Source organism: Aquila chrysaetos, chromosome 3, assembly GCF_900496995.4.
Source record: "Aquila chrysaetos chrysaetos chromosome 3, bAquChr1.4, whole genome shotgun sequence".
Classification (NCBI taxonomy): Eukaryota; Metazoa; Chordata; class Aves; order Accipitriformes; family Accipitridae; genus Aquila; species Aquila chrysaetos.
In genome coordinates this window covers 6,231,555-6,256,821 of record NC_044006.1, presented here as the reverse complement: position 1 = coordinate 6,256,821, position 25,267 = coordinate 6,231,555, and the positions used below count along the sequence as shown (strand labels likewise).

Genomic DNA, 25,267 nt, shown 5'->3' with positions numbered 1-25,267 from the left:
GGGAACTTCTGATAGTGATCATGCACTGACAACTGACACTTTCGTTTGCAGCTATTTATGGACCCAACAAGATAACATCCACAATAATTTCAGATATTGAAAAACAAGTCCTGAAAGTTCTTTATCTTCCCAGATCAAGGCATATTCAATGTCAGAGATACTCTGACCAGTTTAGATGCATTTTGCTGTTTTTACAGAATCTAGTTACCTAGTAAAGTGTAATTTAATAATCTGAGCTGGAAGTTTGTCTGCAAGTCACATTTATTTTCTGGAGTTATTATTTTTGTATCCTAATGGGAAACACCCCTCCACAGCCCAAAAAAGAACCCAGCAACCCACATTTTTTTGTGTCTAGCTACAAGTAGGCCATGCTTCTAAGCTTCCCACCATGTACTGGTTCCGGTGCCTGGAATGATCTTTCAGGCTGCAGGTATAGCTGCATTTAGCTCGTGACCCCACTGTACTCAGAGTCTTAGTTTATTAATATACCTATTCTTCTCTTTCCCTCTGGCTTTATTGATTTCCCCTTACTGTGAAATACTGAGGTTATTTTCAAACCTGCTGTACACCAAAAGGCTTGACTTTTCCCACTTGCACCTTGCCATGACAGACTTGCAAGTATGAGATATGAATTAAAAAAAAAACCAACCCCAAAAGATGTACTGGACTAAAAAACAAATAGAAAAAAACCAAAGCTCTCGTTATACAACATATTTCTAAAGAAAAATTTTAGAGTAGGATGCATGCTAAGTTTATTTTCTAGCTCTTCCTCTCACTTGCTTGTGACATTGCACTGTAAAAGGAATTTAGTATCACTGCAATCAGTTCTGCATAAAAGGAGCCTTTTTTTTTTTGTGACAACTGATGGCATGTGCTTGCAACTGCATGGAACAGAGCGGATGAGAAGATGTATCAAATAGGCCTTGCCTTCAAAAGTAAATAGAAACAGGATAATCCTTATTTAGCGGGCCAAAGCTTCTGAAAAAAGATGGACATATACAGACTTTCTGCAGGCCCAGCTCACGCAAGTTACAGAGCAGAGTGATATGTAAGCAGTCAGGTTCTCATGCAGGTTTTCCAGTACCAATCTTTCATTGTTTCAGCCTCCTATCATACTAAAGGTGCACACCAAGCAACAAGCCACAGGCAGTGGACTTTCTTCATGTTTTTACTGGTTTAATATAAAGAAATTTGAAGGAAAGAGTCTATTCCCCAAAGGACATGTTTGAACATGGAGCAGAGGTTGCTTTGGAAATAAAGACAAGTGCTTATGTGCTGGTGATTGGGATAGGAAAACGAGTGTAAGAGAGATTCATGGATGAAAAAGTTAAAGGTGGTTTTGCTGTAGTTATCAAACAAAAAAATGCTAAGTTGTCTCCTCCTAAGTGAAATAGCCCGCAGAGCTGCTATCAGAGTTGTCTAAGCAGTATTGTAATTACTATTGATACTAAGTTCACTGTTTCACACAGCACAAGCGATGTCCTATACCACCCAATATGCGCTTCCTTAGAGAACAGCTTCTCTTCCATCCCACTGCAAAATTGCTACCACAAAAGTACTAGCTGAGCACTCTTACGAGGTTCAGCAGGAGTCTGTTCAAGTAGATTTGGTCAGTCATAATTTATCACTCGTAACTCGTACTTGCCCTCCTCCTTCCTTCACATAGACACTCCCAGGATTTATGGAGTCTTGGACTGGAAGGTGAGCAGATGTTACCACTTTTTCAATGTTTTTTCATACAGGCCTTCCTTTTTAGGCTCACAGAAGAAATTGCTCTTTAAGAGGTCTCTGGAAGATGCTTTTATCTCCAGAACCTTTTGGTTTTCTGTGGCAGGAAAACACTGCCATTCAGAGTCGAGTCCCAGAGAGAAATTCAGGGCAACGTGAGGCCAAGTTCAGGCAAAGTGTGAACAGTACACATCTCAAGATGGAAAGATGCCAATAGCAGGCTGGTGGGTGTTAGCAACAGGGAGCCAGCCGGTGGCTGGAGTGCAAGCCTGACCTCAGTGGCAAGTGGACACGGCTACAGTTTGTTAACACTCATCAGTTTGTATCTGCAAGAGGCTACCTCACAGGACCTTGTCCAGCAAAGAACATCAACTGGAAAAGTGCAAAAATGCTGCTAACATCAAGTGAGATTGCTCATGCACATTTATACAAGTATCTAAGCACTTGCCTGCATTCTGACCTGGGACCACTTTGAGGGTTTTTTGCATACTTAGTAAAATATATCTAGCCACGTACTTGACTGTGAATGAGAAGACAGCTACACTGCAGAAGACTAGTGAACCGGCCACTGAATGTTTACGCTTGCAGGACAGGAAACATTGGATACTTTAAATGGAAAATCATGGCAGGGAAGCGTAGAAATCAGGGTGCCAAATGTCAATAATTCAGCAGATTTCAGGTAGTCTAATACTAAGTTTGTTACACGCTGCACCCACAACCAGAATAGCTTGATGGAGAATGAGGTATTAGTTTGTTCTGGAGAGAGAAGTGATGAGAGGCAAATCACAGGAATAAAAACAGGCACCAGATGCTTGCACCTGGAGGTTCAGCTCACGGTAACCCTGGCCAATTGCAAAACTGTTTCTGAACAGAATTAAATCCTAATCAGTCCAAAATAAATACAAGAGACAAAGCCATGAAGGCCTAGTTCACATACCCAAACCAAAACTTTCTGGGCTTCTACTTGGCATCTGTTAAATCCCAAGCTTCCCTGAAGGGTTAAACGCTATCAGATATAATCAGATTTAACTGCTGTCCTTGTGCTGGTGTTAGAGGGTACTTTCAAAATCCCTCTTTCTCAGGAAAGGAAACTTGTCAGGCTTTTAGGACCAACGTGCAGTTGGAAAACTGCTATCGAAGTTGCAGAATCTGATCATTCTTGAAACAACAGGCATATTCCAGGGGACTTTTTCTCGGTAATATAGATCATTCCTGCAGGAGGCCTCTAAGCTGAAATGCCATTTCTAGTTTTATTGCCTGTTTTAAGCTTGAATTTCACAGAACTCTCTCTGTTCTGGTTGTATCCCACCTGCTGGTATATTTTTGTTCCTAATCATGGGGAGACTTGCAGCACATTAACCTTCCAGAGGAAAAGTATTTCATCTTCCAGTACCGCATCAGCAGCGAGACTTGTGACTTACACAATTTCTCTATCAAAAAGAACTAAAAGCAGTGATATGGATTTTAAAAGGTGGAATAATTGCAATAGAGCCACTATTGTTACCATCACAAGACATTTGTAGCAATAAATGTCACTTGAATGGGGAATGCTAATTGATTAATTGTGATTAAATAAAGTTGTTCCATTCCCTGGAATGCTCACGCTATTGCACAGATTTCTCATCCACCTGCATTAAAACTGTCCTCAAAAACCTATTCACAGCTCACAGCATGCTGCAGTCCCGACCAACAGTGGGATTTAGCCACAGACATCAGGATAACAGCCCTGATCTGTTCTCCAAGTCACTCTGTGATCCTACAGCAGAATCCTCCCTCCCCACTGGCTGTGTGCACAGAGCCCCTTGCAAAGCACAAAGCCTATGTGAAATGGATGCAGGCTTAGTGCGGCTGCCCTGAGCAATGACTTCATCCCAGAGCCCTGCCGGAGCAAGTGAAGGTTACTGCAGCAGTCTTTAAAGCCCATTAAACTGCTGAGGCGATTCAGCATTTTTATTAAATGTAGCATTTATTTTACTTTTTTTTTTTTTCCTTCATTTTCAGAGTTACCAGTTGTTTTTTTCTTTTCAGTTGTCATTTTTATGTCTGCAATTCTTTACTGTGGTTAAAGAAAGAGACTGGAAGCTCAGACCCCTGGGTTCTCCCTGCTGTGCCTCTGTCTGTCTGGCTGGCTATTTATAGCCTTTCTCTCACTAAATTGCAGAAGCGTTGAGTTTTGCAACTACATTTTGGGGACAGAATCCTGAAGTGTTTACTGCCAGACAAAACTAAAGTGAGTTAGAGAGATTTTTGCCTCATCAGGAGTATATATGAAAATAAATAAAGCCTAAAATTATTTTTATCAAGTTCTAAGGCACCTTTGCTTCATTCTAGTAAATAGTAAATTTTCAGAGGAAAACACTTGCTATTTTCCTGCTCTGTAAGAACAGTCACTAAACCCATGTCTACCAGTCCAGGGGACATAATCCACAGGGTTTGCAACTGTGGATGGCAACTACATTGCCCTTTCCATGCTGCTAAATAAGGAGAAGGCTTACAATATAGGAGAAGCTGAGGACACTCGGCAGTTAAAACTCTATAATTCTATATTATCCACACCACACCTCTCATTGTAAATGCTATATCCATAATCAGAGAGTTTATTTTCCTTAGCTCCACTTTGATATTATTCAAATACAAAGAAGTCTGAAGTTTCAAATAACAGGGAGGACAAATTGTGCTTTCTGAGAAAGGGAATTGGTACTCCTGCTTGAACAGATGTTAAGAATGTTTCGGAGCGTGCTAGACTCATTTACGAGTCTTTTTCACACATTTGAATCTTGGGGACATCAGCAGTTTGTTCAATATTTTCAGCCTCCATCCTAAATGCCACACTGGGAAATGAGAGGAGGAAAAAAATGGAAAGAGAAAAAAAGAAAAAAAAAAAAAAAGAAAAAAAATCACACACAGCGCTAATCTTCCATCAGTGTGACAGTGTAAGCAAGAATCATGACAAAATAGTCAAGGCAAGAAAGGCACAGCCAGACAGTTGGTAAGATAGAATCAGGGTGGCAAAATAGTGCAAGATTATTTTAACATACAGCTGAAACTAGTCACCTTCTGACTGTAATCCTGGAGTGAGTTTGCAAACATAAGGTTCTCCCTTCTGAGGGAGAATTGAACTGACACTGGCTCAGCAATAGTGAGACTGTCTCTGTGGTCTCTGCAGACATGACGTAAAAAGCAGCCTAAGCAAGCAGCACATTGGAGCTCTGATTCTCCTTTCTCCTAGCGTATTTTAGTCACTTTTAGAGACGCACTAAGGTTTCCTGGACTGGAGATACAGCAGGAACAGAAAGCATCCTTTTATACCAAGTTCATACAGTGCACAGAAGCATGGGGCTCAGCTGTGTTTGGTACACTGGGTGATACAAAAAAAAAAAAATTAATGACAGTACACCACTTTTGAATCAAAAGAATTATTGGTCTTGGCAGATTATGAAACTCAGCCACTTTAGCGTCTCCAAAGCATGCTGATAGGCACATCTATTGGAATGGGCTAGCGAAGCAATAAAAAGGTTTTCCTCCTGTTAAAAATACTGAAAGGGAGGAAGAGAGCTCTATGGAGACCATGGTTTTGCAAGACTTAGTTTCTTTCCTGTTCTGCTTTTCTTCTTTCCTTTATTGATGCAAGTAGACAGACTTGTAAAGGTTTAATATTAGCAATTATTATGGAATTCCTCATTAGATTACTATAGATCCCAGAAGACCACCTGCACTTTGTTATTTCAATTTGTGTGTTCAACCGAGTAGACCACAAGCCATCAGCACTGTCAGAGCCATGCGTCTCTTTATGCTTGCTTTGAAGAGTACTGTGGTTCAGCAGAAAGAACATTTCTCTGGGAATCAGAAAACCTTATTACTATTCCTAGGCAGCTATTGACCTACCATACAATTTTGAAAAAGTCACTTCCCTCATCCTTACTTTGTTTTCATTCTCCTATTTGGTGTGTCTTGTTCTAGAATAAAGTTCTCTGGGGCAAGTATTTCTCCACACGTTCCTCTAGAAATGATAGTTCAACTTTGCTTCTGTACTGAGTTAATGATCAATGACTTTTGTCAAGCATCCTCCTTTTCTCTCATACATTCTGATAAAAAGTATAAAGTCTTCTATTTTATACTAGAAGACTAATAAAAGTTTCCTGCCATTGCTAATTTCAGAAGGCTGAAGCTGGTGCACACAAGTAAAAGGACATTATCAGATAATTTACTCTCCCTCCCACATTGACAAAATATAACACCAGTTTTATTTGTGTGTGATTTCCTGTTTTCAGCTGGAAGCATTTCACCCAATTTAAAACCACACACCAAAAAACTTCAACAAATATTTTTGTTTGGGTAGGAGGTTTCTTGTCCCTGGTGATTTTCCATCATACTTAGAAGGCCAGCCCCAAGTGGTATATTATCAGTGACAAGGCAGACACAGTGGTTGTGGATAATGGGGACAATTTTGCTCTCAGGCAACCCCAGTGACTTCATTGTCTGGTCTATCTGATGATAGGGTATAAGCTGGTAGAATGACTCATCAAGAAAAAAAAGAAATGGGAAAAAAAAAGCAAAGGCAGCCAAGTAAAGACACAAGGCTGTATCCTAAGGATAATTTTAATAGTGAGGTAGCAAGAGAGAGCTTCAAAATGCAGCAAGGAGCCAGAAATCTCTGCAGAGTGGGGTTCAGCAAAAAGCTATGATGCTATGATCCAGTGTGGAGCCTAGGAGTTTTTTGGTTTGGTTTTGGTGGTTTTTTGGTTTTGGTTTTGTTTTTTGGTTTGTTTTTTTTTTTTTTGGGGGGGGGGGGTGTCTCTTTTTTTTTTGGCTTTCGTTTTAATAAAGGCAGTCTCTTCTTTCTTGCTCCCAAATAGCCAGTTTCTCCTCTTTCCTCTGAGCACACAGGCCAAGAAAGAGGAGCTGAAGTTAGCTCCCTTTTCGTGTATGCTAACTTGGAGCAATAGCAGCTCTTCATAATCACTGCATTTGTTAGATACAAGCTTTTAAAAATGTTGCTTCAACATATAATGACTCTATTATATTATTACTTCATTCTCAGAAATACAGAAGGCCCCAAACAAGGTCAGGATCCCTCATGCAATGCACTGTACAAACCCCTGCTGAGAAAGAGTCCCAGTTCTTAAAGCATTTAAATAGATACATCAATCAAAGGGAGAGGAATAGAATGGCTGACAGCCAAATTAGATGAGGAAGACATTTAAATTCCCAGTGCTCCAAGTCTCCTGCCCCATGCACTTGGTTCCAGCTCCTCTCCTTCTGCAGAGGTACATGGCAATCTGGTGGGAGAAGCAGCCCAGTATACAATATTCCACCTGTCTCTGAAAACATTTTAAAATGTCTTTAGCCAGAGCTGGCTGGGAGTCATCTGGTCACTAGAATCAGCAGAAAACTTAGGGAGAAAAGCTGCAATATTTGTTCCTGTGACTGGGAAAAATTTTGCAAGTCTTATGTTTTCTCAGTTCATCCCACTGCATCTATTTACTCAACTCATGAAGATTTGAAGGAACATGTGTAAAAGACTGGAAAATTACACTGAAAAAGAATCAGACCAATTATGTGACAGGAGAGCCAACACCACAAGAAACAAACAAAACAAAACAAAAAAAAAAGAAGAAGAAAAAAGACAAAGACTTGCAGGTATTTGGACTAATTAATTTTTCAGTTTCTGAAAAATGTTCCCAAGCTAAACATTTGTAAAGTCACCTCAAGCCCACTTAAAATTTTTACACCTTTATAAAATCCTCAGTATAAAGGATTTTAATGGGATTAGAAGTCAGAACATAGACAACACTGTTTAGAGATCAGCAATGGAACATACATAGTCTCAAAGTATTTGAGGAGTCATGCTCTAATGTACTAGATGCTTGAGAACATACTGCTGGTATTCTGGAGTTATTTAGATAATGTTCTGATTGTGGCTTGAATTCAGTAATAACAAGCCATATGTTCACTTTTTCTGAAACATTATTCTTTATTAATTCTATCAATAGTTATCCTATGAATTCTAAGGCAAAAAGCATATAATCTGTTCCTATGGCATTTGAGTAAATTCTGGTTTACTTGAAAGGTCAGATAATACTATGAGGTCTCTTCAGGATATTTCTTACTATGAATCTACTGGGTACATCTCCAGACTTCATTCCCTTTATTTTATGCACCAGTAACAGATACACAAATCTGCCATGATTTAACTTGAATAGAGATTTGCTTCTACAGAATCCTTCTCACAAAGGAGAAAAAATAATACATAAAAGCCTCACCTCCTGCCAACCCCCAAACCTTATCACGTGGCTTTAAATGGTATATCTCAAATAATGAAGCTGAGAGTCCAGCTGTCCATTACCTTGGCAGTCAAATGCAGATCGGAATCATCCTAAAGGAAGAGGATCTATCACAACATTTGAGAACCCAAGCACCTGAATTTGGCTCAGTAATACTGCCACCTTAAACTGAAAGGCTGTATACAGTCCTTGTGGACTTAAAATCGTGATAGCCCATGCAGAAGATTTTTCTACATCTCCTTCCAAACAATCAACTTATATTGACAGAGAACCTAGTTAAGTGATTTGACATACTTTTATCTTATCCTCAAACCAGAAGTCTACTACAGTTAACTAGATTCAATTTGAAGCTCAGTTCCTTCATTTAGAAAAAAACCCTCAAATAAAAATGCTGCACTTTGTGATAATCACTCTCTAATCATCAAGGACACTTACTGTTTGAAAAATCTTGCATACCCAAATTAATGATCCATGTAGGACAGAAACCCAATGTTCTCAGTGCTGTATAAGACAACACTTAACAAATAATAATAGTTATTACTAAGTCTTATGCACCACTGCACTTTCTAATACTGCCTTGAAGTGAAAAGGACAAGATGATGTGATAAGAAAAGCTGTTCCCAGGCTATTGCCCTCTCTAATGGAATTCCCGAAATCCAGAAATATCAGATAAAACCTTGTTTGGGGGATGTTTCCTATTTGTTCCTCACTAAATTAATTTAAAATTTGTTTCAGATAAGTAAGCCCCAACCTAAATCTGGTTCACACAGTACACCGTGCACAAAGTAGGATTGCATTGATTTTCACATTTCAGATACCCCTTCATTCCGAATCTTCAAGGACAAGGACAGTAAGACAACATGGAGGAACTACAGCTTTGATCATTAGCTATTCCCTGATTACATTATAACCCTCACATTATTTGAGTATACATGAGTTGATTTTGCTAAGATGGTACCTAATTATTGCATGTTACAGTATAACCAACATTACAGGAGCTTGTGAACAGTCAGAACACTCATGATAAAAAATGGGGATGAAAAATTAGAACTGAGCATTTGTTGACTCAACTTGCTTTCCAAGCTGGTGGCTGCTGGGAATGGTTGATTCCTCAACAGGAGGAAAAAAAAAAACCAAACCAAACAAACAAAAAAAACCCACCCACAACAAAAACCACCAGAGCCTTCTGGATGAAGACTTAAAAAGAATTCAGGAGGGAGTAGCTCCTTCCTCCTTTCCAGATGGAAAACAACTGCTCTAAGTAACACATTTCAAATGAAGGAATTGGGGTAAAGATTTTCATTAAGAGCCACTGTGCCAGGAAGAGTGATCTCCTAGTCAGCTGTTTAAAGATTCCCTGTTAGCAAACATTAAAAAATACACCATCACTGTAAATTCAGTTTGAATATCCACACAAGTTCAGTCTTTACAAGGACTTCTTTCCCCCCTCATTTGTAGTAGAAACAGAATTGCAGAAGTGTCCTTTAGTTAAAAGGCACTAATATCCTAAAAATTAAAGATGCAGTGCAGTAAAATACACACAGCAAGAAGGCAGTGTTTTAGCCCCAGTAAAACACGTAGAAAAAGGGGGTAGGAAATAGTCATGCTTAACCCCACTTAGTCAGTGGAAAAAAAAAAAAAAAAAAAAATCAAGTCACAGATTAAGCAATCTGGTCAGACTGGGCTTGAAACCAATGACCTCCCTAGTCATCCCTGAATACTCGAGGCAGGTGACTGTCTTTCTACTCTAAATTTTTCCTAGCAATGCCCATCTAATTAGGTCTGCCTCTCTCTAGCAAAGGGAAAAAATTATTTTGAAAATTAATTTGAAATTTTATCCCAGACATCCCTTAATAAAAAGGGCAGTCATACAGTACTACTGTAAAAATTATTATGGCAGCCAGGTACCAACACACAAGACTTCATTATTTACAGGACAGCAAAGAAATTTTTATTCTGCCTTTGTAGGAAAACTAAAATCCTCTCAAAGTATTCAGGATGCATCAAAAACAAACGCATCTGTTCTATCAGTCCAGACGTTTGGTTATTGAACTATCCAGTACCTTTTAATAGAAAGCAAATTGCAAGTCTACTGTAAAATCTGTATCAACTACATGTAAAACTATCAGATACATTCAATGATGTAGTTTCTAACAGTGAACATCTACTCTGGTTCTGAGTAATAAGATGTATTTTGTTTTGTGGATCCTACAGAGTCAGCTATTTAACACTACTTATGCACAGACATAGATGGACAGGCAGCAGAGGGGCAACAATTGGGTGCAACCTCACAGCAATTGCAAGGGATCAGAGTGACACTGTGGCAGTCACAGAGAGATGGTGCAGGACAAATCACACTGCAGAATGACAACGATGATAACAAGTGGTGAGTGCAAGTGGTGGAGATGGAAATCCAAACAGCCATGCGTTTGGCAGCTCACAGTAGCAGGGTGCAGATTAGCGTCAAGGTCAAATAAACATCATAAAACATTGCTTAAGCTGTCAATTAAAGAACAAACAAGCTCATCATAATTATACAAGATAATTGTTATCTGCTGGGTGTTAATTAGATACATTTTATCAGAGCTGCTGTCACTGAATGGAAAGTAAAACTGGTCAAAGATATTTTTTTAATTGTAACGATTTCATAACTGGTTTTGTTCTTCCTTCAGATTACACTAAGAACTTATTTTCCCTGGGTGTGTTTTCTTAACTATACTTTTAAGAAGCTTTAAATTTTCAAAATAAAATTATCCTACTGTGTAACTAAACCTACCAAAGAAAAGCATATGTAAAGAAAGATCTAAAAAATAAAAATTGTAAGAGATATTTTCACTTTAAAATGAAAATAAAAAAAATAACTTTTCCCTATACAGTTGCAAAAAATAAAGTGTTCCATTTTATTAATTTTAAATTAAATAGAAATTTCAACCCACTCTAAATGATAAATAAGGACTAAAATGCCTGAAAGATTAGCATGTAGGTCTTGAGTAATGCAGTGGTAGATCTGGCCCATTATCTAAGGCAAACACTTTCCCGAAGGATTTCTTACTACATGAGGTAGGCTATGCAAGTGAGAAAGACAAGATGGTCCGAGAGTCCTCCAGCACAAAGGCTGCAGCCTCCCAGTATCCACTCCTCACCCTGAGAACAAGGATGTAAAACTGAGGCACACAAGGAGGGAGTACATGCTGGAAAACATACATGTTGTAGTTCTGTTCAAAGTATAATTAATAAAGTATCATGCTGAAATAAAAACAAAGGGAGAAAGAGAGGAAGAACACTACACAGCCACACACTTGCCTCCTCCCATTACCCTTCCATTACAGCAAGCCTCTCTCCATCCTCAGAATTCATTCTTTATCCAGGTAACAGTTGCCTTAACGTATCACTTTCTGGCAAGAAAAGACAAACGTCCAATATTTATTCAATCAATAGAAATAGCTAAACTTTCAGCCTTCAGGGCAGGGACTTTTTGTTCTCTATTTGTACATCACCAAAGATGTAACAGGAACTTCCTGACACTAGTGCATTGAACAGCAGCAATAAAACAGAGGGTTAGTAGGCCAGCAGAAATACCAAATGGCAAGTTTCATTTAAATTCAGGATTTATTCATTATGAAGATAACATTTATTTCATAAGATACAGAGCTTGGTATAATTTGTATTGGTTTTAGCGCAGAAAGAAAATACCAGAATTTTGAGGAGAACAGTGGCACAAAGGTTTACCACACACTGCCTAAAATAGTGTGAGAAAGGAACTGACTTCAGCTTGAATAATAGTCATTAAATCAAAACACTGGAAAATGCATTCCTTGTAAGAACATAGCCACTGGAGGTTTGCCCAGTCCTAAACAAAGAGTAGCAGTTCACAGCTGTAGGGGACATACTGTGGGTATACACTAATCTAAGGTTTAAAATATACTTGTGGTCTGCAGCTAACTTGGGGATTCCAGTGACTCTTGTGAAAAGACATTTCAGGTTGCATTCATCCCTGTATTTGATAATAGCATTTCTCTGGAGTTCTTCTATCATCTCTGGCTAAGTTACTGGAACAGTTGCATGTTTAAGCTTTATACTGAAAAATTTTAAGAATGTCGAACTTCCAAAGTTATATATGGATGAAACAGTAAATCCACTCACAGATTATTTCAAGCAATATGGAGTGTTTTCATGGCAAAAAGTGTTGTGGACATATTCCAAGAAGTACTCCTCCAATATAGTGAGAAAGTTCAACGTGACTCATGTGTGCAGGTAATTGATATTAACAACACAAACAGAAAATTTGAGGTCACTACTGGCAACCAGTATAAAAATCAGGTTTGTTTTCTGTGAACACTGAAAAGGAATTACAAGAAAGGCAAACTGAACAAAGATCAAGTTAAATATTTAATATATACATGTATATTTAATATTCATCTAACAATACTTCATTCATAGCTTATGCAACCCAAATGGATCACAGGTTGAAGACATTTCCTCTTGTTTCACAAGTTAAACATTATAATACAATGTCTTTTTTTCCTTCCTTCCTACATTAAATGTCTGTGTTATTGGTAGATACAGCTGATACTTTGGTGAAGAGCTGAGACCTTTCATATCTAGAGAGTTAAGTGAACTTAGAAAAACTGGATAAGAACTTGGAGTAGAGACTATAAAACCTTTGAATTGTGCAGAGCCAGACCCAAAGCTTAAGTGAAGTCGATGGCATGATCGAAAGACTACTGAAAGCAATGAGAACCCTTCTCTTGCTGGATATTGAGAGGTTTTGCATCAGCAAAATAAACAGCAGTCAAACATTCAGATTAAAAATATCTAGACAGCAGACAGCAGAAGAGGGAATAGAAATAACAGCCAGCCAGCAGAGCCTGTTAACTTTTCAGATTCTTTAGAAGTTTGGTCCAAGACAGAAGAATTGTTCCTTTCCACTTGAGCTTCTTGCCAAAGGAGGTTTTCAAAGGGACATTTGAGATAAGAGGAAGCAGACATCTATCACAAGTCACCTTTATTGGTTCTAGGATGTATGATTGCTAACAAGAATGAACACATTCATTTACACAAGACGCCACCAAGAACAGAGGAATTCAAAGCAGCATTCACTGACACTTCTGCTTCCCCTTCTCTGACCTGGGAACTCTGCTTCTGGTGACCCAGTCTTCCAGAAGAGTGATACTTAATGCCCTTTATGTTTAGAAATTAGCAGATATGTGACCTGGAATTCAAACATGAATTTCCATTACCTTGTGTCTTTCAATGACACAAGTGCACAAATATGGAAGAAAGGCACATGCCTGAGAGATGCAAGATTCTGACCTGCTCTAGTAAAGGAATCCCTCACCTGTGACCTAAAGGAGCAGAACGTTTGACTGTACTACTCGTATCCCCAGAGATGTGAGTTTTGTGAAGGAAGAGTTAAACAGAAGTTATCAGATATCAGAACACACAGACAACCTGGGCAACAACAGCACTGCCACCAACTAAGGTAATCAGCTGCAAATATCTGACTACTGGAGAAAACAGTGTGGGCAGGGAGATCCAGACTTTCATAGCCTCATTCCAAAATAGGGTCTATGTCGTGGTTTAACCCCAGCCAGCAACTAGCACCACGCAGCTGCTCGCTCACTCCTCCCCCCTCGCGATGGGATGGGGAGGAGAATTGAAAACAAGAAAAACTCATGGGTTAAGAACAGTTTAATAATTTAAATAAAAAATAAATAATAATAATAATAATAATAATGAAAAGGAAGATAACCCAAGAAAGACAAGTGGTGCACAATGCAACTGCTCACCACTGGCTGACCGATGCTCAGCCAGTTTCCGAGCTGCGATCCACCCCTCCCGGCCAACTTCCCCCAGTTTATATACTGAACATGATGTTCTATGGTATGAAATATCCTTTTGGCTAGTTCGGGTCAGCTGTCCTGGCTATGGTTCCTCCCAGCTTCTTGTATACCAGCTTGCTGGCAGAGCATTAGGAACTGAATAATCCTTAACTTCGGATAAGCGCTACTTGGCAACAACCAAAACATCAGTGTGTTATCAACATTGTTCTCATACTAAATCCAAAACGCAACAGTATACCAGCTACTAGGAATAAAACTGACTCTACCCCAGCCAAAACCAGGACAGCCCAGAAGACATTTGTATTAGAATAGCCAAGGGGCATGACCGAGTATCCTGAACAGCAGAATTTCTCACCCTGTCTGGTAAGATTGTGTCAGTATGTGCACACGTGCTGCAATAACTGAATTATATGTTGATTATTTAACAGCAATAAACAGCTCGTCTCTGTTCAAATTCCCACATTAGAATGAGAATTAAAGTCTCCTAAGATTAGCAGCTTGAGAAACACACACTAAAGTATCTGAAAAACACCTGCAGTCATGCCCTGACAGACAGGGGCTGACAGGCAGAACGCTTGCCTCTAAGGGCTGCTCACTGCTGTGGTTTGTGCCTCAGCTCCTAGCACCGAGTTTTCCTTGTGAGCAGGAAACAGCACACCCACACCCTACATACACCAGGCCTTAACAATCATCAGCTGACCCACTTTTAGTGTCATATGTAGGGCAAGCAAGGGAATTGTCTTTCATATCTGGAACAATTCAGATTTTGTTTGCTTTTGTCTCCAAAGGCAGAGACACACACCAAAGACCGTATTTTTCAGAACTCTCTTACTGTGCATGCCAAGCAACGTGAACACCTCTCTACTACATTCCATGAGGACAATTGAGTTCCTGTTGTAGTTCTCCTGTTCCAGTGCCTAACAATCAAAAGAAACTCAAAGCAACCAAAATAAATTGATTTCATTGCAGATAGGCATTTTTATACTGTGATTTCCTTTTACTTCATGTTTTACAGCAAAAGGCTGGAAGCATGCAACCTTTTGTCTTAAACTGGCTGGAGTTCAAAAGATTAATGGACTGAAGAGAACTAGAACTAGTGGATGGATTTAAAAAGCAAACGGGTCATTCCAGTTCTTTTCCTTCTCGACAAGCTGAAGCAAAGCAAGTTCCACCTTCTCCATGAGAAATGGCCAGGTCTGGTACTGGAAATATCTCCAGTACATCTCCCACTCTGTGAGGCGACAGTCTTCCTGTGAAACCCATTGTGCTCTGCATAAGGCAACTAAAGGGTTTCTACCTTCTTTACAGAGACTAGTACATTCCATGGAGATGGGTATGCTCTCTCAGGACAGGGTTTTGTATGCAAAAAATACTTTGAGGGCCAATCTGGAAGACATTTTGTATTTTTATATTACAGTTGGAATAATCCAGGCAACCGAATTAAATTCTTTATACTAGGGGACACTAACGTTTAACAGTGACAGTTTCTTCCCTTTTCTCCATCTATTGTGAAACTCCTGACTTCCTTTAAATGTCATCTCTTTGACCCACACAAGAAAAGGTCAGTTGTCCTGCTGTCCTGAAAATACATTTATGTGCCAGATTTCTAGAAATTTTGTAGTATTGCAATTTTGGAACAGAAACACAGGTAAGAAGAGCATGCAAAGACAAACATAAATACGTGGGCTCTAGAGCTTACTAGGAGACACTGACATGTATAAAAGAGGGAAGATACAGCTGTAATCACCAGTTTTGAACAAGGCATCAGGGAAATCAATAGCAGACATAAGATGACACCTTAGCACTGCATATATTGTAACAACGAAAAATCACCTATTTAGCGTTGATGGAAACCTTTGCAACCTAAATAGTATAAATGTTGGTGTTTTTCTGCTAATTCAATAATAGTAAATTTTTGCCCTCCCCTGTCCTGCTACTCCATTTGGATTTCTCCTTATTTCTCAGTAGCTGGTGAACTTGTAGGAAAGCAACTACACTGCATATCATTAGGGAAGATAAACCCAGTGGGTTGAGTACTGAACACAGCTATGCTGTTACAGGTTACAGAGCACCTCAAAGATAGCGGAATGGAGATCTTGAGTGTTTCATACACAGCACATGCTTTTCCAGTTGTTGAATACAACTCATAACTGGCTTAACTTCTTAAAAGGGGCAAACAATGTAAGGCTTATTCTTGTCTTCTGAAAGTTGGATCGTTGCATATTAAGTTATACATATGCCATCTTAGTGCACCTGTGTACCATTGTTAATTTTTTTTTTCATTGAATGTTTAACATAACACCTACCTCATGCTACAGTAATTACGTTTTCATTCAAGCCATTGCCTTCACCAGTCATCGTTGGTGGCTATTAATGTGAACTTTAACATGATCATACCAGTAATTAGGTAACTGCTGTTATTCTTCAATGCTACTGAAAGGTTTCCCCATGCAGCACTTACTTTTGCTGCAGGAGGATGGCAATGATAGCACTGACCTGCAGAATGACTGGCTGTTCAGAAGGTGACTAGACCAGTCTCTTGGTATCCCAGTTAAATCAGAGATTTCCTCTCTGATGGTTTCAAGTCCCAGAAAGGAATCTGCAGGAAATATCCCCATAATTTTATCCAAGTTATTAGCATTATGATGCAATGGTATGCATATGAATGCATTCTCATAGAATCACTGAGCACACAATTTATATTGTTGCAATCAAATGAAAACCACGTGTGTTACACCCTTGAAAGAATACACTCCCCACATTGTACAAAAGGCACCTGCTGAGTCATTTAAGTATATTTTTGTGTAGCTTTGTCAAGTTTACAGACTTAATTGAACATTTGTACAAGAGAAGAATTCAGTGCATTGTACAATAGATATTGTTTAGTCTAGTACACTGATTTATGCTCAAGTTGGGTAAAATCTACATTTCATCTTCTCTATTAGAGCTTCCTGAATACTGCCAAGAACTACTTCTTGGAATAAAAAAGAACATTTGTTCTCATGTTTGCAATTCTTTTTATTCCCTTCACTAACAAATCATCTGAATACTTTATTTAATTTTTTGTTCTATTTTTAGGAACATTGACAGAATATTCAAATCATGTAAATATTTCTCCAACTCTTCTCCTCATTTCCCTCATTATATTTGCTTTGGGAATGATTTGTCTTATTGTCTTTATGACTCTTTCTCCATTTCTTCATAAAAGCTACAATTAAGCAGTCATAAAATAATAAAAAAGCAAAAAAAAAAAAAAAACCCAAACCAAAAAAACCCCATATGGCTAAGATAGCTAACTAAACATCATAAAACAGGCAAATGTGAAGGGTTCCTGACTAGCCCAGTGATTTAAGCATATTTGCATGAAGCATACGCCAAACACCACAGCAGAGGAACAACTAAGAAAATTCAGTCTTGGGAAATACAAGAGCAGAAGAGGGATAAAGCTTTTGTATAAAGTATTTAATACATCCAGTTCATCCAGTTCTGCTCCCTCTTCCTTATCCAGAACCAAGGCCCATTCAGATATTCTGAATATGAAACGTCCTTTACAGTTATTTTGAACTAGTTTGCAGAAGTTTAAGGAGTATAAAACATTTTACGTATTACATATTTACTTTTTTCAGGGTTTCTCCTTTGCCTGCTAAAAACATTATCAAAAAGCATTTCAGTGATGGTGCATCGGCATGTGCGTAGTGTACGAGACAGTGCAATTGGCATGCAGAAGTTAAGTCAAAGTAGGCAGAAAACTCCATGCCTTTCCCCTATCCTATCAGTAGTCCCACGAATACAAATGTTCAGTGTGTAGAATCTATAGAGGATATTTATAAGTCAAATTCTAAATGTCCTGCAAATAATTTTCCCTCTTTCCAAAGCATAAAATATCTGTCCCAAAAACATAATGCGGAGTATATAGTTTAAATAAATAGATTTATAAATATAAGTATATATATTTCTTTTGTAATGAAAAGGAAGAAAAACCAAAGGGATCAAAAAGACTAGGTTTTTAGAATTATCCTAAAAACCTACCACCAAGACAGTACTAAATGCAAACTTTTATATTTACACTGACTTACTTTCTCAGCTTTAGAACATGTACTGTGGACTGTGGATTTTAACAGGATACAGTTGTAAAAAGGGTAGGTCATTTTAAATCTATACAGGAGATCTTCTGGCTCATAGTCTAGAGGCAAAGTAATGCATGTGAGGTTTAAAAAGATTCCAATTCATCCCTTACATTCTCCCACACCTCTAGCTGTTGTTTGCCTAGGAAGCAGAAGTAAAAAGCTTGTGTGTGCTGCTACAAAACTGGGAGATTTTAAAAGGTTAATTCATGAATTTTCTAAACCCAACCCCCAAGAAAATATCTAAATAACCTAGCAACAACTTTTGGACGATCCATTACTTTAGAGATGGATTCAAGGTGCAAAATTTGTATTCAAGTCATCATTTCTAAAAAGCACATCTGAGGCATTCAAAGCTTTGGGCCTGATTTAGGGTCTCCCAGTTGTAAACACCACCAAATTTAAGTTAGCTACTCCACTGGTGTATCAGAACGTCTGAACTATGTACCTTTATTCTTGCAAATAATGTGTAGAGGTACATCTTCCTCATTACAACTGAGCATTTTTTGAGAGATAAAGGCAGATTTCATCTTAGAATTTTGTACAACCTCATGACTTGGGTTTTGTCCTGAGTCAGTCAAGGTTTGTCCAAAAGCAAAAGAGATGTTTTCTGAATCATAACCAAACATCCTTCCCATGGGAGAGGGAAAAAAGGGGGGTTTCTCATCACTTGCTGGGGTGAATTACAAGAATTATGTGACTAGATGGGAGAATTTCTTTCTGAACAAGACCCACTTTCTCCATTCCTCCTGAAGGAGCAAAGACATGCAAGAGCATATTTCTTTGTGCTGCTGCCAAATAGTGCAAATTTATCATCATAATTAAAGAAACAAATTGCCAAAAACAAATATTATTTGCAGATGGATTCCTCTGTCTTCTGTGAAAATTCTCTGTTTACATTTCAAATGAGTGGAAAAATAAGATTATACATTTCAAAAAGCCCCAGGCCAACTGTTAGGAGAGATAGTGGAGCTCTGAACTTTTTCCTGCAAAACACACCTGAAAGTCTTTCTAAATTTCTCAGAATATTGACATTATTTAAATTCCTGTCTTACTGAAATATAGCCAAAGCTGAAGTCTAGCCTCTAGAAAATAAACTCTTATTTAATAATGTGATGGGCAAATGTATCCAGGAAATGTCACAAAATAAATCTGAGAAAAAATAAACAAAACTGACTTCCTTTCTTATGTCAGGTGCCTCTAATTTTGGCAGTTTGGGGTAACAAAGTAAAGAGAGCGAGCACTTGGAAATGAAAATGGATGTTTAGCAACAGAGCTATAGAGTAAGTAGCACATTTCCAAATCTGTAAAAGAATCTAACAACATACGACCTGGGTCCTCTAGCGACACTGTACACAAATATCTCATTGGCTTCAGTAGAAGTGCATTAGTTCTCTTTATTTACAGCGTTGACTATTGCTTAGGAATATGGGTGCAGGAGGGCTATGCATCAGAGAATGCTAGAGGTTGTATTCATCCATCCTGTACAATGCTAGATATTCTTGCCACTCCTTGACTTTCAGATAACGGTTTTCTACAAACCATCTGCTAAAAGAACAGAATGTCAGGATAGAAGACTAACTGGTACCAACACCAGATGCGTGGAGTTACAGATCACAGGAGCCATTAAAATAATGGCAGACATGGTTCTTCATTAATGGTAAATGTGGAGAATTGGCAGTCAAGACTTACACAGGCTGTTGATAAACAGCCTTGTAAAATAAAACAGATTAATATAATATATGGGGAAAACACGAACATTTAATATGAAGGAAGGGTAATTTGAGGTCAGAGCAAAACATCGAAAATTGTGAGACTGCAGTCTTTTTCTCTGTGATAACCAAACTTCTCCTGCTCCTTGTTTACTTCCTTAAGTACCTGCCTCACCCTTTCAATTTTTCCTCAGCAGAATTGCATTCTCTTTTGCAGGGTGCTTTCCAATGCAGGGTTACAGACTTTCAGCAGGGCTGCATGCCACGAGAGCACAAGAGGTAGGATTTGCAGGCTGCTACCTGAGCCTGTCACCTTTTACAGATGAGCTACCCAGCTGGCTGAGCAGACGCTGGCTGAAATAAGGAAACAATTATCTTTGCACCTGGCTGAATCCTTTAGATTTTGCAGAGATAGATGACCAACCATGAAAATATGCCGAATAGGGGCCAAGAATATTTAAGAGATTAAATATAAAATTTGCCTAAGTCTTGTGGGTAGAGGTGATTTTTTTTTTTTTTTCTCCAGATTCTCTCTGGATATCATAAGGATGCCTACTCATGTGCCATTCTAACCTTACTTGCTACTCTGGACTGGGGCTTCATTTCTTTATAGCACCAGATGCTGCTCTGATTAAAGTCACATGCCCTTGTGAGTAAGCCACACTTAGCAATATATTTTGGGTGGGGGTAGAAAAAAAAAAATCTGTCAAATGAAAAGATAAGTGGGAACTAAAAGAAAATACTTATCCATTGAAACAAACCAGGGTAAAAAAAAAAAAAAATAAAAAAACCAACAAAAACTCTCAGCCAAGCTTTGCCCCTCTAGAGATTTAAAGAATGTGCTGTTTGTGTTATTTAGTACATTGCAATTGCCCATTTTCTAAAGAATAATGTGATTTCAAGCCTTTTCCCCACTCACTGCTTTCCTCTAATCTCTTTTTCTGAGCCTTCATTCTTAATGCCTCTCTGGGAGCATACAGGTGATGCTGAATGCTAATGAGATAATACCTACTGCAGCCCTGGACCAACAGGACCTAATTTCATCCATTCAGAAGCAGCCAGCTGACAGGTACTTCATCAGGCACTATATGATTCTAGTTGTCCAGCCACTGGTGACTCATTCAGTGGGCAGTCTAGAGGTAGTATACCCACAGCTCTTATTTTAAGCTATGGGGCTTCTTCATCAGTACCTTAAACATAGCCACATATGTGATGAGGAAGATACAAACAGTAGAATAGCAACAGCAAATGAGTGAACAGTCTTTCCAGCAGATTACTTGGGGCTGGGGGGGAAGATCTCTAAAGTAGCATCAGCTTTCCCTTCCAAACAAATCAATTACAGCAAGATGCTTTGCTCTCCCATAGCACCCTCCATCTGGTAGGGAACTTAAAAAACCAAAAAGTTTTCACAACAGCCTTCGAGAAAGTAAATATCACCTTCTTCACACAGATGAAGAAAACAAGGGGCAAAGTATTATGTCCTCAGGATCATACCAAATAGAACAAAGACTAAAGAAAAACACCCAGAGCATGCTCGTTCATCACTGAAGGAGCTCTTGGAAGCATGAGAGAGTTCCACATATTATGATCACAGAGCATCACATGGGGTAAGGAGGGGATGGGAAAGTCTCACTGCTTCCCACAGAAAACCCCACAGTAATAAGCCTGGGGAAGGAGTTTTCCCAGACTTCTTCCCACATCACTTATTTGAGAGGGTGGGACATCAAACCTCAAAATATGCAGCTTGACCTGACATACTTGTTTTTGCACAGTAAGTCTCAGACAGACAAGGCAGCTGCCTGCTAAAGGCATCCTGTTACTGCCATGCAATTCCAGAAGTTTATTTGGAGGGTTTTCTTAGCCAACTATCTCCATACCAATCTTCCAGTGTCTGTTACGGGAGGAGAACTAGGGTAAGGGAGCTTTCCAAAGGGCGAAAGAACCCCTGAGGTCTGATTAGTGGAAGACATTGCATGCCCCTTGTGGTTTCTTCCTCTGTGGGAAGAGAGGAATGCAGCCTGCCTTATGCACCAGAAGTAGAGTCCTGAGGGCCAGGTAACCTTGAGTACTTATCCTATATTTGACACTACCTGACACCCTCTTCCAGTAGATAAGATCACTGACCCTCTGTGCCTCAGTTTCATCCTTGTCATCTCAACAAGCTGCTTCACTGCTACGAAGCAATGCAAGAATGAAAATGGTAGAGCCCATTCAAAATGAGAAAGCATTATTCATTTTTCTGAACTTTCTGTACAGTTTTGCAGTTGCCATAGTAGGTCACAAAATGCCTGTTTCTCAAAGCAATTGAAATGAGGAAATTCCTTATTTCTTTCTTGAGTAATGATACCAATAAATGCTACACCACTATGTACTAAATCAGCATAACCCTTCACGGCTCATGTGTCTTGAAGGTGTTTATTGAACTCGTTTTGAACTGAAGAGGACTGCAGCACCCTCCTGAAAAAGGAGGGAGGAAGAAGAGGTAGAGAGACCAAACAAGTCTGACTTACTCTAACAAATAACTGCTCTAACCTCATAATGATGGAAAATTTCTGGAGATACTTGTTTTCTTGCTCCTTATTGGAGCCTTTTTGGCTCCCAATAAGAGCCAGAAACTTTGAGTGAGAAAGGGGTGTTTATATGAATGCATGATTTTTAAAAGCCCAGCCAAGTGCATAAGAGAAGCAAGGCAACTTTAGCCTCCAGAGAAATAACCTTCAAATCACAATTTGACAAACAATATCAAAAACTATCAGAGAAGCAAGCGATCTAGCTGACTGCAGTGTTTTCATTCCCTTCTCAGCAGTGTGACCTCATCACAGTCGCACTCGCACAGAATCCTATTACTGCTGCCTCAGCTGCAGAGCTGCAAGACAAAGGAAGGTTACAGACATCACTCCCCTCTGTGCCTTGCTAATCAATAGTTTTTATCTAATTTCTTTGCTTCAAGATACAGGAAAACAAGGTGCTGCATTTGAAATGGAAGGCTGGGAATAACTGAGCTTTGTGGGAATCAATACAAAATAGAATAGCTGACAATGTCATCCTGCCTGAAACACTATGAAGACAGATTTGAAGTTCCTCTAATTATCTAGATGCTTGTATTTTTAAACACTGACTTAGTGTCTGCAGAAAAATTTGCTTTATTTAATAGCCATTGTGGTTTCAGAACTTTTTGCACTACTGATTAGTCTGCTCAATTTCCTTATATTTCTAGTCTGGATGGAAGTTTCCCTTTTGGTGTCAATTTAGGACTCAGCACGAAGTGGCCTTGCTTGCTTGCAGCATTTAGGTAGGTAATTTACACATGGCAACATAGTGGGCTGAAGCCTGGCTAGCAGGGATCAACACTGCCCAGTTGACAGACAGTAGTTATTGCAGTGGACATACTTTTTTCCATTCATCTAAATGCTGGGTAACTTCTAACAACCTCACATTACCCAATTCCCTCAAATTAGCTAATAAGAAACATGAAAGCCCAGCACTACTTAAACTAGAACCAGCAGGGTTAAGAAATCTCGTAATAGTCAAAGCAGCAGCCCACAGATACTTAACTCAAGAGGACAAGAAGTCAGAGTTGAGATGTAAAATCATCTTCAGCTATACTCCATTGTGAAATGGAAGTATCAATATGAAACATACTCTGCCTCTTCGCGAACACTGAAAGCCTTCTCTAAACTAAAGCACATTGGAGAGAGTTGAAAAGAAGGCTGCTCAGCCCACTCCACTTGCCTTAGTGTCTCTCTGGAGGGTCTTTCACCTAGGCATCAACACCAGCAGAAACCCGCTCCTTTCCCCCATCTCAAACTCATAGTGTTCCTGTGGGAAGTCATTAATTCCTTACAGCTGGTGGGTCTCTGCACTCATGACAGGCAGCTGTGTTACTGCATCCTTCCCTGCCCGCCCAAGGGTGAATTAACGCTTTCCCAACAGCCCCTTAGCCAAATCAATGTGCACTTCTACATATCCCCCCACTTTGTTCCAACTTATTACATCCCAAATACAAAAGAGGCAGCAGAAGGGACGTTGGAGTAGAACACACTGTCCAGACTCTGCTCAGTAAAACTCCTCTTCAACCGCCTTCCAACTAAGGGACTTCAAGGTCAAAAAGACAGGCACTTCCCAAGTGGTTACAGTTTTCCTGTTGAATGTGTACATCAGTCTCTGCGAGGCTGAGAAGCAAGCCACTTATCACACATCCAAGCTACTCTGGGATTCTAAACTGAGCCATTCCTTTACTTGCTTCCCCTAAAATCCAGTAGGTTTTTCTCAGTGCGTGCCTGCCATATTGCAGTGGTGACCACTGCTTTCTGTTAAAAAGAAGGGCAGAGGAGTCTCTTTTATTCAATTGCTTAGTGGTGAGTTTGGTCAGGATGTGGATCCAGTTTCCTTCTTTGCTTGGAGGGATTCAAACCCACTTTCCGGACATCTCCCACCACTGGGCTGCTGCAGAAAAGGAACCGTTCCCAGACCCCCCTCGCATTGAAAAGAATAGCCCAAGTCCTACTTTATTATGAGGGGAAAAAACGGGGACTGGAGTACTTACCTTTAAAAGAGTGCTCCAGGCAGCTAATCCCACATGGAAAGAGAAATGAGCCACTAGCACTGAGCAAGGAGCCTGGAGAGGGGTACGGCTGAAGGCACACCCTTTTCCTTAGCAGTGGCTGCTTTAAGCAGCTTCCTCCCAGCATGTTGCCTTTTCTGGCTGCCATTCTGAGGCTCCTTGCTCAGGGCTGTGGATCCCACTAAGGGTGCAGGCATCTAGAGCTCAGCATTTTGGCATCCACATAATACTTTGGGTCTTGGTCTGAGGTGGGCTTAGTGTTCCCTGGCAGAGTTTCCTTTCATCTCATGCTGCTATTAGAATAGCATCGTCTTAGGCTTCAGCTGAAGAAATTGTGAAATCAAGTGAATGCGAAATTCCTTCTGTCACAAAAAGTAGGTCTTGCATATGAACTGTAACTGCTTCACAGCTGAAGCTTCTCAGCTAGAGTAAAACATTATTTTTCAGTAAACCATAAGATGTAATTTTCGTGTAATTATGTGTAATTAATATGGTTAGCATATAGTATCTATAACCTCCCAAAAATGCAGTGCAAGCACCAGCTACTTCATGACGCTACTTCACTGCATCTTGCGAACTTATTTTGGAATGCTGTGAGTTTGGTCTAGAAGGGATTGTTTCAATTTAAGAATTTAGCTATAACAATCTCTAAAACTCATTCAGAATTATGGACTTGCTTCTGCTAATGGATAAACCATTTGTTCTGGAATGAACTTTCCTAAATCTGCCACTAGCCAGGTTTTTAAATAAAAAAATAATTTTAATGTAATAGGAGGTTGCTCACTTTTTAAATAGTAATCATTTCTCTCATTCTTACTTTCTTTGTGGACCATAGCATTGCTTGCAAGGTTGGAAGCCGGACACTGTAAAGTGCAAGAGTGAAGATAGATAGATAACCACTAACAAGTCCAAATCTGAGCTGCAGTAAAGGCAAGAACTGCTTTATAATATATGTTTGCACAGTTGCTTGGCTGATGTTTTAATGCTAACCTGGCAGGAAGATTAGCTGCTT

General features: G+C 39.3%; 1 long non-coding RNA gene across 1 annotated transcript in view; it reads right to left on the bottom strand.

The window, feature by feature from the left end:
• Positions 1–24,442, bottom strand: part of LOC115339439 — a 122,805-nt gene extending 98,363 nt beyond the window's left edge. The window contains exon 1 of the long non-coding RNA XR_003922714.1: positions 24,238–24,442. This is a non-coding gene — a long non-coding RNA (uncharacterized LOC115339439). The remainder of the gene's footprint in view (positions 1–24,237) is intronic.
• Positions 24,443–25,267: the final 825 nt, after the last annotated feature.